This window comes from Chelonus insularis, unplaced genomic scaffold, assembly GCF_013357705.1.
Source record: "Chelonus insularis isolate UGA/USDA-ARS -01 unplaced genomic scaffold, ASM1335770v1 scaffold_303_pilon, whole genome shotgun sequence".
NCBI classification, from domain to species: domain Eukaryota; kingdom Metazoa; phylum Arthropoda; class Insecta; order Hymenoptera; family Braconidae; genus Chelonus; species Chelonus insularis.
Genome location: NW_023276792.1, coordinates 584,749 through 600,204, shown reverse-complemented (window position 1 = coordinate 600,204; position 15,456 = coordinate 584,749). Strand labels below are relative to the sequence as shown.

General features: G+C 26.9%; 1 protein-coding gene across 1 annotated transcript in view; it reads left to right on the top strand.

Annotated features, from left to right (window-relative positions):
• Positions 1–15,456, top strand: part of Sol1 — a 110,822-nt gene that overhangs the window by 80,082 nt on the left and 15,284 nt on the right. The window lies entirely within an intron of this gene.

The window sequence follows — 15,456 nt, the reverse complement described above, 5'->3', positions numbered from 1 at the left end:
TTATGTAATGATATTTTGTCAATATATGAGTTGATGATTTTTCTTAATTGTAATCCCTTTCTCTTGCAGCAGAATGAGTATACCAATTAACAACGCAACAAAGTTCTGGTTCATTCCAGAAATTATTAATGAATGTTCCTAGACATAAAAACTACCTAAGAATCAAGTAATTAATTAGAAAAAAATAAATATCTAAATTAGGATATTACTTAAAAAAATTTTCAATTGATTTAATAAAATTTAATTTGATGGAAAATCTTTTAATTCAATTCATAAAATGAAGAATAATCTGTCCAAAATATTTATAACGTTCTTGATTATAAAAAATTCAACGACATGCAATTATAATGGGAAATGATTTTGTTAAATTCCAATATTATTGTAAAATAAATGAATACTTACAAGAGAGTAAGAGAAATTATTTTCAAGTATAAAATCCATTGATATCATTTAATAATGATGGATAATTGTCATTCCACTTTAAATCTGATAAATTTATAATAAATGATTGCATCTTATCAAAATTTAATTAATTAAATAATTGACAGTAATTATAATCAAATTGATCAAAAAATGATTCAGTTCTTCGATTACTTATTCACACAAATGTGATTATTAATTTAAAAATAAATTTTTTCATTGAATTTATCAATTTGCTTTTCACTGATTGGATTAAATCGTAGATTGATGTATAAATATTTTATTTACTAAAAAATTAAAATTAATATCGTGCGTCCTGCTAGATGTATTTATTGAAAAAACATAAAATACTTCCAACTAAAATATTCCATGAATTAAAGTAGATTAATTTTGAAATACCATTTTAATATGAATTAGTAATCTTTAAATGAGTATTCATTGACCATTTGAAGATCAATCGATAATATTTATCACCATCAGAACCGACAAGAGGAACAAAAGGACATTTAATGACGTTAAAAAAAATTAACAACTACATAAGAAGGGTACAACTGTATAGTTTTCCAGGATACTTAATGGAAGTACAGATAAAACCAAAGTATATACCACATGAAGAGTCTGCGAACGACAGAAATAGAATCACTAGAAAAATGAAACATTTCAATGACATTTTCACCCCGACAACTAGCTCGAGTGGATAACACGTTGGATGAAGAGGATGGGATTTAGTAGAAAAAAAAATATTGACTATACAGCTGAACTATTGTTGCCTTTATATAAACGTCAGTACGAATTTTTCGCTTCATCCCTTTTACACTTTTCATTTTATTTTTCATCTTTTTTTTTAATCATATTTTTTATCAAAACTGCTCGTTTTCAGGATGAAAAATGAATGGATTTATTGAACTATGATATCATTTTTACCTTTTTTTTTATTGGCTGAATGGGCTTTATTGATAAATGTAAGAAGGAAAAATTATTGTTCATCATTTTTTTATTTATATAATTTTTGATAACATCTTCTTTTTTCTGACGATCACAGGTTATTACCAACATTCTAGCTATCACTGTTTATGTTAACAAATAAAAAAATGTCAAATAAAATTAAATTAGACTGTGTTCCTCGCAAGAAAAAAATACATGTATAGTTGTCGACTGTTTGGAGTGCATCAAAGAAAAAAAATCCTTTTATTCAATAGCTTTTTATAGCAAGTATAATCCTTTAAACAGAAATCTGCATGATCGTCGTCACATTCTATAAGAATTAAAATATTAATTTTAATCTCATCATGTGAACATTAATTATTTAATGATTTTAAAAATATAGCTTGGCTCATTAGAATGATAATTTATTCTTTTAGACAACTTCTATTGTTCATAATCCTCATAGTCTGGATAAATAATTCAATAGAACTACCTTACGAGTGATCTTGAATCTTTAATAAAGCTTTACAATTAGGCATATTATTTAGTAGTACTGAATAATTAGTTTATATAAAATTAATAGATCATTTTCTTCATTAGACTAAAATCCTCTTTAACTATTACACACTTTGATGACCCTTGTTTTAACAGTAAAATAATGAAGAATTAAAATTTAACTGTACAATGATATTTTGAAAATTATTAAAAATAAACGAAAAATTTCTGAATATATATTAATTGATAATTTTCTGAAACAAAAAATAAATCTTTATATTGTAATATGTAATGATAATAAATATTCATATGTTAAATGTAGATATGCAATTATTCATAAATAATTATATTGCCAATTGTATTGTATTTATATAGACAAAAATCAGTTAAAAATTAATCTTTTAAATTTGATAATAAAATTGAATCAATAATAAATAAAAATGAAAAGTCAAAGTAAAATAGAAACGATAGCCCACAGTAAAGTGAAAGATGATGACAAAAAGCATGATGAAGATGAAAAGTTTGAGCTTATGCTTCAACACACCCGGAGAATTGAAGTAGAAATATAATAGTAAAGATATATATATATACATCTAATTCTTTTGGCGATAGACGAAAAAGTTTCTTCTTTCAATAGTAGAGAAAAGTATTTTCCGATTGAGAACAAGAGACGTCGTTTGTTTCGGTAGGAAGTCATGAGTCGAATTGGCGATCGGCAAGTTACATGCAATATTTATAAGCAGCACGAACCTACAAAGTTCATTTCAGTAGAAGAATACGTAACGGTATTTCAAATCAATATAAGAAAACGTCTGATCTCATTGCAGTACCTACTGTGCAATAACGAACCACAAAACGTCGAATATGAATTTTCCGAGTGGAATGAGGTTACCGGATTAGGTTGAATTGAACGGTTGAGCATTTAATAAAATTTGAATTAAAATATTATACAACGATGTATTGTGCTTCTATTTTTTCAACGTCTCTCTCAGCATATTTAGAGAACTAAATTTTCATTTTCTTCATTCCTATATTTCTATTATTATGTTATATAGAGTAAAATATAAAATAAGTTGATTGATATTTTAAATCAAATAAACAAACTTATTTATTTATTTATTTGTAGATATTCAATAATAAATTTGAATATTTATTTGAAGATTCATAACAATTGCATATCAATTTTATCGATCAAATGAGAACTCCAGCTGTTTTGGTAAAATTGGCTTATAATTGCAATATAGAAATGGTGAATTCAATTTAATTCATTAGAGTTATCTAGAAGCTACAATTTCATTGGTAAAGTTATAATGAGCATAATATAAATGAATATCATAGTTATTAATATTTCCCCATTCAATTTATGCACTTTTACATTTGTGTATTTTTATTTATCCATCATATCTGCACAATATCGTGTATTTATGTTGTAATGAGCTAAAGTTGATTACAAGAATCTGCGAAATTAGTATCTGATGAAAATACCTTGATTACGATTTATAACTTTGTTAAACTTTCAACGCTAATTATTACAAAAACCTCATACTTTACTCATCTCGTTAAAGTTCTTGTAATTGATCTTGAAATTCTGATGTTTTCTATCTTTGAATTTATGTCGATTAAAGAATTTGAAATCACAAATTTTCTCTCTAAAAGATAGTGCCACTTATTCATTTTTATTGTTATTAGTTTCACTGCAATAAATTAATTTATGAAGCCATCAGGTGAAAAATTATTGCCGATGATTTTTCTGCACATATGAGTTCGTTTATCATTTTTTTTACAGGAGTTTTGGTGATCAAAAAATGTTTCTATTGTAGTGTTCTAGATGGTAAATTTTCTCTTTACTTCTATAACAGAGAAATATTTATTTATTTATTTTGTTTTACTAAAAATATCAAATATCTCATTATAGTTTTAGAGAACTATTTTCTTTGTTAAAATATTCTTATCGTAAAAACTTTAAATAACTAATGGAAACATTTCATCCCATATTTTCCATTAAAACAAACATAATAATTTTGATTATCTTCAATAATTTAAATTAAAACAAAAGATTATTTCGCAGTAATATGCTTTATAACTTTTTATTGCTTCAAAGACAACAAAAAGTGATATTTTTTCAACCCAAAAAGGTAATATTTGACCTCATCAAAAGCTACCATCAAATATTTGCACAGTTTTCTTTGATATACGTTAAAATAAAAATAAATATATTATCTCTTCTACAGCTAAAGTCTGATGCATTAATTTTTTTAAATGAAGCATCCAATTAAAATATTATTAAAATCCTTTCTGAATTCACATCCCGCCACAAACTAATTCTATCAACAATACCACCAACAAAAACAAAATATTTTTCCAAACACAAATATTGTATTTGAATTGGTCGACTCTACATAAATAAATATTCATGAGAATTCTATTGATTTTGTCAATTATTGATTTAATTATAAATATGAAATGGAAAAAATAAATAAACCAATAATCTTGACTTTACAGGGTCTCTCTGAGATGAAATACAAGATTTCACATGCAGATGTAAGATTATTCGTAGAGGATTGTGGTAATCTTAAAATTTCACAAGTTTCGGTACAACCAATATAATGCCTTTAACTTTTCAAAGCCTCTAGAGGTTTTCTTAGTATACAGCACCTTTGGTTGTGTTAAACTTGTACATAAATCTATACGCTAAACATCCCAGTTCACGTTATGTATACGAAATATACATAGGTAAATACATACATTTTATCTTAACTGTAACGTTCAAATTAATAGCAATTTCAGTGCGAACTGTGTGTACTGACGTTGTGCTTATTAAACGAAGGACGTATATCCTCACAGTGAGGACAGTATTTCCGGTTTTGGGGAGAGAACTAGCTTCTCCAACTCTACGTCTCTTCAATGTATTAGTTAAGTAAATATCACTAGGAGGATCAAGTCTGGCAAAGCTATACTACTTTAAGCTGCTTTACGAACTTAACCACAAAAAATAAGCAACATATAAACTTTACAGTAATATTAATACTGATTATTTTTATTTTTATTTGTCTGTGGATTTTGAACTGGTAAATAAATAAAAATTCTTACGAATAAAGAATGATAATAAGAGCAAAAGGAAATACTTGGTAAAAGGACAGAGAAAAAAAAAATATAAATAAAAAAAGGTTGTTGAAAGATTGAAGAGAGTAAGTATATAAGTGCAGAAAAGTAGAGCTTGGTCATAGAGAGCCTAGGGGTGCTTTGGCAATATGCCATTGCGACTATTTTCCATGTGTTTGGCAAAATTTGCCATCCACGACATTCACGTATGTTTTGGCTTCGTTTAGACGTTGTCGCGCATTTTCAATGTTTTTAGTGCCAGTTCACATCAGTTACCAGCTGTTCTATACCATTGATATAAATATTATAAATTATTTATAAAATTATCATTATTTATTGCAATAATTCCCTTTGACAACTTCATCTTATTAGAGACATTCAAATTCAAAAATAACTTCTTAACATTTTCCATTTGTCCTCGTTGATATTTTTTTTATTTTTAACTTTATTTTCATTAAGTTTAACTTTAAAAGAGAGAGATTTTTAGAGTTTTTTAAACCGTTATCACATGTTTGATTACCCAGGTCACAACTAAAAAAAAATCCGAGTAATCTAGAATTTTATACATTTTTTATGAGTACCTACACCTGAAATAACAGACAGCTTTATGATTCAATAATTTTTCTCGCACTGACATTGTATTTTATGATGAAGTACCTCAAACATGTAATTTTTTTTTTTTGACATACTATATTTTTCAATCTCTCTTATAAATCATCGGAAAATCAAATTTTAATGAGCACGATACAATTCTGTACCTTATTTATATTACTACTAAATAATATGTCATGTTTATGAGTATCTAAGTAGAAAATTATCAGTGCTAATATAAAGGACATGTTATGAATGTCAGGGATTCTGAAGTGCTCTTATCAGAAATTTAACGTCTGAAAACATTAGATCTTAATCAAGTTCTCTCATGAGACTAAGGCAGAATTAAATTGTTGAATTTTTTTCGTTTGAAATGAGTAATTTCAAAATTATTTAATTTCGTCTTTATCATTTACAGTCTGATATTTTTACTGATAAAAAATTATAGTGATAAATTGCCCATATTGAATTAAGAATTCAATATAGTTTTGCTGATAAAATAAAAAAAATCTTCTTTATCTAAAAAAAAAGATTTGTACGACGTGTACTAAAAAATAAATTTTTGACAATTTTCAATCAGAATCTCCTAAATAATAAATTAATCATGACAATAATTTTTTTATGTATCGACCTTGCGGCCAAGAAAATTTACAATCTCCAACTTACCAATGTAACGACTTTTCTTTCCTTCAATTAGCAATAAAGTCTGTGTAATGATCTAGCAATTCATTCGAATCATCATTGAAAATCATAAGCAGATCAATTTTATTATTATATAATTGAAGTTAGTACGATTCTGATGATAGTCTGGCACGTCTCACCAATTTTCTGTTCAGGATTTAACGACAAAAAAATAAATAAATAATCCTTAACACAACAATACATTGATTACGAAAAGGACAAACTGGATAAGGATAAAGTGATTCGAAGGACATTAAACGTAACCAAGACACTCAGAAGAAAAGGAAATATGATTTGTTGAATACCCTTCTATTCTTTGTTACTGAACGACTTCCCGTGACATTTTTTCTTCACCTATTCTACCAACGTCTTATGTCTATTCCTCTCCTATACTCCCTATATTCTTCCTTCTTTCTCTTTAAAATCGATCCAAAAGATTTACGATGTTTTTCTATTGCGCCGACTTGGCAGAACTTTCTTTAAAACGGCTACCGACGCCGGGCATTATCTTAGGATTTATTATTTTTCTTGTAGTAATATTACAGTTTTTTTTTCTCTTGTAATGGCAAAAGTAGATTACATAGAACCAAGATAATAATCGAATTTCCTTTTTATTAGTGAGTCACGATCCATTTATTCTGCAATATTTTTCGTTTCACAGTTTCCAATAAATTGCTTAATTATAATTTACAACTTGAATGTAAAGAGATTTGGATTTTTTCAGCATTATTTATTCAACTTGTAAAAATAATTAATACAATTTACACCTTTAAAATAACTGTTTTTCAACTAATTTGCATCGCTGATTAATCCATTAACGCTTGCAAGAAACTCACAGTAAATAAAAAATTCTGAATTAAGCAGAAGTTCTCAGACCTGAATGCAGTCATTTTTATCTAATAAAAAAAAAACTTTTATTTGTTTAACATTTAAAAAAATTTCATCTCTACCTAACTTTATTCCTAGTAAAGAAAAATTATCGACTCAACGTACCGATTATTGTTCCAGTCAAGGAAGCACGAAAAGCTCCTCACTATTTCTTATTGCATCGTTAAAAAAATAGAAGTTTAAATATAAGCCTAAAAATAATAAAATAAATGAAAGTAGAAGTGTTTTAAAACAATACATTTCTAAAAGTCGAAATGTGTAGTGTAGTTTGAATCATATTATTGAACCATTCTGCAGGATTTCATATCAACCAGAAGGGTTTTGTATGACTAAACACACATGACTCCTAATCATGATGATCGAAATCCCCCAAAGCTATTTACTCTTAAAGACTAGATATATTGCCGTCTATTATTTAATTGATCATCTGTTTCCTATTCTACTAAACTACTGAAATCCTATTGTTTTATACACAATATTACGTACGTACAAGTTGTAATCAAACTTCGAGTAGTCAAAGAGTTGATGATGACATCGGAAGTGCACACTAGACTAGCTAGCATGGCACTTTCTTATTGAAAATCGACGTTAGTGATAAATAGGATTTGCTTCACTTATTATTGACACCTATATGCCGCTGATGCTTGAATATCTAACCACTAATACTTGTAAGATGTATTATAGTTTAGCTGTAGAATGTGAAACGTGTTACGGTTCTACGCGTTTTCAAGCTTTATAATTAACTTCCGAGCTATTGAATGTGACCTCGTATAATAGGAAAAATTGTAATTACTTTGTGACTAATGAATAGTTAACTTCTCACTTTTTTTTACAAAGAATGAAGACAAAAGTTATTGCAAAGAGTAACAGTGATATCAGAATTTTTTTTCTCGCTAAATCCTTAGGATTAGAAAACTAGAAAATTATTCCCGATGGCTCTTGTGTATTAAAACTAGTCCATCTCACAGAGAACTAATAAAATATGTGCAATTATACTGACAGTGTTTTTTTGACAAAAATTTTTTTTTTAATATTTAAGTTTACTCATTCAAATTAACGCAGCTGAGTAACATAGTTTTCTATTCATTTTATGAATTATTTAAAACATTATTAGTTCATTTGCATTACAAAAAAAATCGTTCTGTTAATAAAAAAAAGATTTCTCGTCAATTAAAAATAAATGAAGAAATAAAGCATCACGTAAACTTTATTAAAAAAAAATATTTAGTGAACAAACAATATTTTTGTTTTATTAAAATTTGATTTTTTGATGCTGATGAATCTACTTTTCAAACTATAAAATTTAATTAGAGTTTAAAAATAATTTGAAAAAATTCTTCAATCAAATTTAACATCAAACTAAAAATGAACGTCTGCATCAACCGCAGTTTCATCTCAATACAATATACACGGGACTGGTATTACACTGCTGTCACTTATCTATCATTATCAAGCTTGTAGCATATGGTGTATTATATATATGTGCAATCTCCAGCGCTTATGTACACTTACACCTAGGCCATTATATATAGATAGACACGACAAAATCGTTTGCTTGCCTTTAAGAAATATGAGCAAACGTTTGCTAGACGATTACTCGGGATACGAACGCGATTTTCGATTTACCGGGTAACGTTATCACCATTTCTTGGCTCTCACCCTTCTTCTTCGTTCATTTTTTATTTTTTCGAGATGCTTTCATATTTGAAATGATATATGCTTTCTACCAGCAATGTGTTCAACTAACAAAATTCATCTATATTTATCCACTTGTTTTTTTTTTTTTCATTCCTTCCGTTTTCAGTTGCAGGAATAACAAATAAGCTCTACGCTGAATGAACAAAGTTAATACAATTATATATTCAGAGTCAGTTACCCTTGGATGATTTAAACAACTTTTCACTACTCATCCTTTTCTTATTATTTGTAAAGAATGTTTGTTATGTTAATTACACTTTGTTTGTGTTATGTTTTTTTTTACATAAAAAAAAAAAAAAAGAAAAATGAATGATTTTCTAAAGATAATTCTCGTTTATAAGCAAAAGAACATCAAAATCAATATGAGCCATTAAATCAATAAAGTTACTGAACTAATTACTCATTGTTATAATGTAACAGATTATGATTTTTATCATTCATAAAACAAACTATATGTTACGTCTTAATTAATATTAATTACATTATAATCAGTAAATTTTACTGTAATTCATGGTAATTTATCTCACAACTCCTCACGATATATCAAGCTTACTCTTAATCGCAAGGTAATATTCAGTAAATAGTTCATTCTTTGTTCAAATATTCTAAGTAAAGTAAATTAAGCCAAATGTCAACGATAATAAATACTTTTTCATTTTTAAAATCCAATGTTTATTCATTAATTTGAAATTTATTCATTATTCTATAAATTCATTTAACAGCCTATTTATTTGTTATAACTTCAAATTGATTTGCAATGAGCAACTCGAAAAAACTTCATTAATAATCAACTCTATCAACGATCAATTTGGTTGAGAACAAAAAAGATATAATATTTCAAAAGTGAATAAATATTCAACTTGATAGCAATTGAAATTCTCGTTAATGTTTTTTCTTTTCCTATCCATCTTTTCCTTTGATACTAAAAAAATGAGAAGGTTATTTAAAGAGTTTTCAACTCAACCTTCCAGTGTAAATGATTAAAAATTAATTTTATTTTTATTATGAGAGATAATATCTTCATTAATTGTGTCTCATTTCATCTTAATTATGCTTCGTTGTTTATCCCTTTTTAATTACATCTAACATCCCTCATAATTTAACACCATGCATATTTAAATCAGTGACACAAAAAGAATAAATCCTTTAAAAAGAAAATAAAAAGTGATGAAAAAAATTTCGCAGCTGTTTTGGTGACAGTAATAGTACACGATATTTCAAATCAATCTGTGAAAATGAGAATGCTTTCGAAAACTGGTGAAAAATAGATGTGGTATTAATCAAACCAATCAAGTGGAATATTGATAAGCTTCAATAGATGCTTAATCAAATTTATTTCATTTTAGTTCACTTTACTCTTTCTATCCCCCACTTTCGCTACCTTGCTCTCTTTCTCTTTCACCTATTTTCGTTCTCTCTCTTTGGAGATTTGAAACGAGCATCGGTCGCATTGAATTGATTCAATTTCGTGCGTACACAACATTCATTGGAGAATTCGTGTATAGATGTTTCTATAGTGCAAAAAGCCACTTTTCTTCCACTTCTATCAATCGTTTTACGAACTTTCGTTCTCGCAATATCTCACTCACTCAGTTCATCAGCTAATGGAAACCCATTTCAACTTGTCAAATTAATATTAATCAAAGTATCTTTTATGAAAGCAAAATGTTTATGTGAAAAAATTCCTACACATGTTCACAGTAAATATTTGTATATTTGCTAATGCATAATAAATTTATGTATATAATGGATTACTTAAAAAATATATCAACCACATATAATATCACTAGTAACCATGACATAAGAGAATTAAATCAAATATTGATAGATTTAATTTATGAATGGAATAAAGAATTCTTTTTATTTGAAATTTTCATTTTAATTTTTTAATGTTGATTAAAATTGTAAATTTTTTAGAAAGGTGCTTGAAAAATGATATTCATTTAGAAAGTTTTATATCAAAAGACGTAAAGGATTGAATTGAATAAATTTCCTTTCAGCGAAAGTTCAAATTTCAATTTTGGGAATAAGATTTCACATTGTATTTTTTATTTATGTCATTTTATATTAAAATTTTAATATATTCTTACAATTTTAATAACAAAAAATCAATTTTAATGCTCGTACTTCAAGTCTATGTTTCCAAAAATTAGCTGCAAGTAGAAATATCACGTTTTGTTCCGACATTTCGTTTACACTGAACTCGTCTTTTATTTTCTTGAAGAATCTTCCATCTTAGTACATTTTTGTATAATAGAAATTTTTTAAAATATTTTTAATACAATTTCTGGAATCATCCTCCAATAATTCTGTTGTATTCAATCTGAAACTTTTCCCAAAAATCACAAAAACTATTTACATTTACTTCACTAGATCTGAAAAGTATTTTTCTTTAGTTTTTTTTCTCGCTTTTGATCATTCTTGCTTCCGTATTTTTACACTGATCGAATTCTCCTGTATTTAGTTGAAAAATCGCATTCAATACATTCAAAAAACTTTGCGTGATAGAAATTTTTTGTTGAATGATTCAGAACTAAAGAATACAAAAACAAAGAAAAACGCATTTCAATCAATGGATATCGAAAAAAAGTTAAAGCTTGTAAAGTAGTGTAATAGATGAGTGTAAAACAAGAGATAAGTAAATGGCTTAAATTAGAGATAAAGTAAAATTACAGCAATATAAATTACCAACATTTTACAAGCTATGTTTTCCGGATTAAAAAATAATTAAATTATCATATACTTTTCCTGCATAAACAAACTAAAAAAGTAAATTCTTCTTCAACTGGCATTTGAGTAATCTTCAAGAAAATTAAAAAAAAAAAAACAATTAACTACACCTTTAACTGTTGTCATAGTTTTTTTTTCTCTTCTGTATTAGAATCATTAAAAATTTTCCATCATTATTTGCAATTATATTCACACAAGGGCTCTTATACAGTCATTAATTAATTCGGCATCCATGAAAATGACGTGCTGGCAATTAAGAAACTAGAATTAAGCTTCTACTAACTAAAGCAAAATCCTCAACCACAGAATGATTGGTATAGCTTCTGGGTATGCTTTGCAATCTACTGAAGTGCGGTTATATGAAATGTGCAGCTAAAAAAAAGAAAAAGAATTTAGGAGATGATTATATTGCTAATATAAATGAGGGAAGCAAAAAAGTGATGGTATGAAGCAGACAAAATTTAATTTGCATTCATGAGACTGCCATCTCTAAATTCTTAGTATAGGTATAACGTTACGAACATTCCGTGGTAAAACTAAGGCTATAGAGTACAGTGAGAATTACTTATCGCAATCGATCATTATCTGTAAAGAGAGAAAAACCTTGGCATTCCATCCGATTCTTTAGTGGTTTAATGAGGTTTACCAAGTTCGTCGTCTTATTTGCATGCATTTAGTATGTACGCCTGCTATCAAACATTTTCATAATTTATTCTTTTTATATTCAAGTGATTTTATAAATTAAATACATTCAATTGCAGAGCAATAAAATATTTTACAATAAAATAATTTAATGCTCCACTGGAAAAATTATATTCCTAAATGAAAAAGACTTCTTACAGAAGAATAAATATTCTCAAATCAGATTTTTTTGTTTCTCATACACAAAAATTAACTTTTTTTCAGCATTGGTTGAATTAAAAAATAATTGATACATAAAATGTACTAGCAACGACCAGAGGATGGAAAATGTTATGTAATTAAAATTAATTTCATTTCCAAAATAGGTATTTTACAAGCGAGTATAAATAAATTCATCAATAATGTTAAAATTATTTTTAATCTGAGAATTTTATTTTTCCAGTTTAGTGCAAGAAATAAGTTTATTGAGAGAAAAATCATTTATCGTTTATCAGTTATGAAAGTTAATAGTTATTAAAAACTAATAAAAATGGAAATTTCAAAACTCACATATTGGACGAATATAAAATTTTCAATAGTATCAACATATTGATTGTCTTTGAATAAATCATTATTTGACTATGGTATAAATTAATTCATTTACTTTTATTATTAAATAAATTAATTCAATATATTTTGAGTCAAATATTGTCATGCATCAATAAGTGCGTAAAAATTGTAATTAACCTGAGAGAGAATGAAATATGATCACATATGAGTCTAATCTCGTTTTCCTACTAGATATACCGTAGTGTTACGATCTTATTACTGCTATGTTCATATTCATTACATGAATAATTACTAAACAGTCTTGATCTCCAACTACTCTCTAACTACTTTATTACTATCTCAGTACTACTCATTACACAAATAATTACTCTATGGTCCTGATGTTATTTTTTCTTCGGGTCTGAATTTACTTCACGACAAATGCTATGTTAAGTGAGCACACAGATTGAAATATTTTACAATATTAAAACTTATCAGATAATAAAATTTTAATGTCAATAAATGACTGATAATTTAAAATCTGTGAGCAATGTAATAACATTCTTCAACCAACAATGTATCGACTACACTAATGTCTCTCACATCTGTCTTACAACCAATGAAGCACAAAATAAATGTCCTCAATGTAAGGACTTTTTAACAGTTCATCGCCTACTGTCGGAATGTCGACTGTACCAATTTAGAAGAAATCAATTTAATCTATCACACTGTTCTCAAGCTATTTTAAACACTAAAAACAAACTATCGATATTTTTTACTCTTTTCTAACGCCTCTTTGCATTGAGGTGAATTTTTTTTAACAAAATTTATATTTATGAAAAGTATTCACTACTAAATATAGTGATGATTGAGTGACCTAAAATATTATTTTAAAAAAATCTACCCGTGTATTCATGCATATGGGTCGTTTAAAAAAGTTTTCGTGTTTTTAATGGAAATAATAAATATATAAATTCAGATTTCATGTATATTGAATAATTGAGAAAAATGTTGTCGTAAAAAAAGTAAAAAATTCAACCGAAAATATTTGTGCAGTAGCTTGGTCGACGTTTCACCAATTAATTTGATCAAAATTATCTAGCACATATGGGAAAATTCATCATCCGTAATAGGAGTATGTATGATAATAGTATTACTGAACAGAGACGTATACAATACATAAAGTTACTCATGATGTTGTTGAAGTGTGGTTGCAGATTTGAGTTGATTAAATGCTGTACAAGATTTCATGGAAATTGACAGCCAAGCACTTTCTGACAGTGGTATCGAGTCTCTATAATATGATTAATGAACTTTATAACCTATTATTTGACGTTAAACAATAAAAATAAATAAACATTCTCCTCCTACTCGTTATTATTGATGTTTCTTTCCTAATAGTTTTTTTCTTTTCTCACATTTTTTACTTTAATGAAAATTTATATTTCCCTTTAGAAAAACTAAAACAGAATAAAGAAGAAGTGCTCTGAAGAAAAATTTATTATTAAAGAAAACTAATTTCAAATCAACATTTAAAAAATTATAATACCTGAAACTAAAATAAAATATATCTTCGAAAGAATATAATAAATTGTTGTAACATAATTTGTGACAAAAAATTTATTACACCACAAGAAATAAATTTTTATTATCTAGTTTCATATAAATCATTGCATTTCCTAAACTTTATTGATCGGTTACCTAGGTGTAGCAGAGTTAAGGAGTGGTACTTTTTACCTTTTACTCTACTTTGCGGCTTGAAAGATTCAATCAACTTCTGGGAAGTGATGAAAGCAAAAAGACGAGACGATAAGCCATGCAAATGCAATGAAATAATTTTGTTTTTCTAAAATAAAAATAAAATCAGAGGAAAATCGAAACTGATCAATAGTTAAAAATTGGATGGATAAAAAAGATATTTATCTATCCAAGACAGCATTTTATTTTCAAATCTTGAACAGCTTCAGCGAAGAATCTCGAGAGCTTAAATATTTTGTGAGTTATGTGCATTATGACATCGTCACACATCTGTTTATTTTTTTTTCTCTTGCACCCTGATAAATTTAACAATATCCTCTATATATTTATTTGATCATGAAATATTCATAGCATAAGTTATAAATGTATATGCAGCAAATAAATATCCTCTTAGATATGAATCGAGTCAGTTGATTATCGTTTTAGATCTGAAGAAGAATGAATTTAAATAGTTAAAAGCTATAACCAGATTCAAGTTATGACGGATGATTACGAATAGACCATAGATAAGCCAATGGATCTGAGCAAGAATCACTTAAATATCTGCAAGAGTTCAACGGAGCTTAACTGATGGATTTTGCATATTATCAGTTTTCCAATTTATTCTGTAAAAATCAATGTTTTAAGAGCAAGTGAGCATGAAAGAGCCAAGTTCTTGAGAGAACCACTTCAATTTTTTCCAAGTTTTTAGATACATGCCGGAAGTATTTGACTTTTTTTATTACAGCATTGAATTACTTTGATTTATCACAAATTTTAAAAACACTTATTTCAAAGAAGAAATACACACATTATCATTTTATTTGTATTTTAAATTCTTTTTTGCTTCATGTAATATGGCATTCAATTATGAAATAACTTAAAAACAATTAGTTACGAATTATATTTTAATAAAGCTCTTTTTTAGATTGACTGAATCGATGGAATTTATTTTATGTAAATAAATATTTGTTAATAATACAGGAATTTATCTAAAAAAATTACATCAATATTTATTGC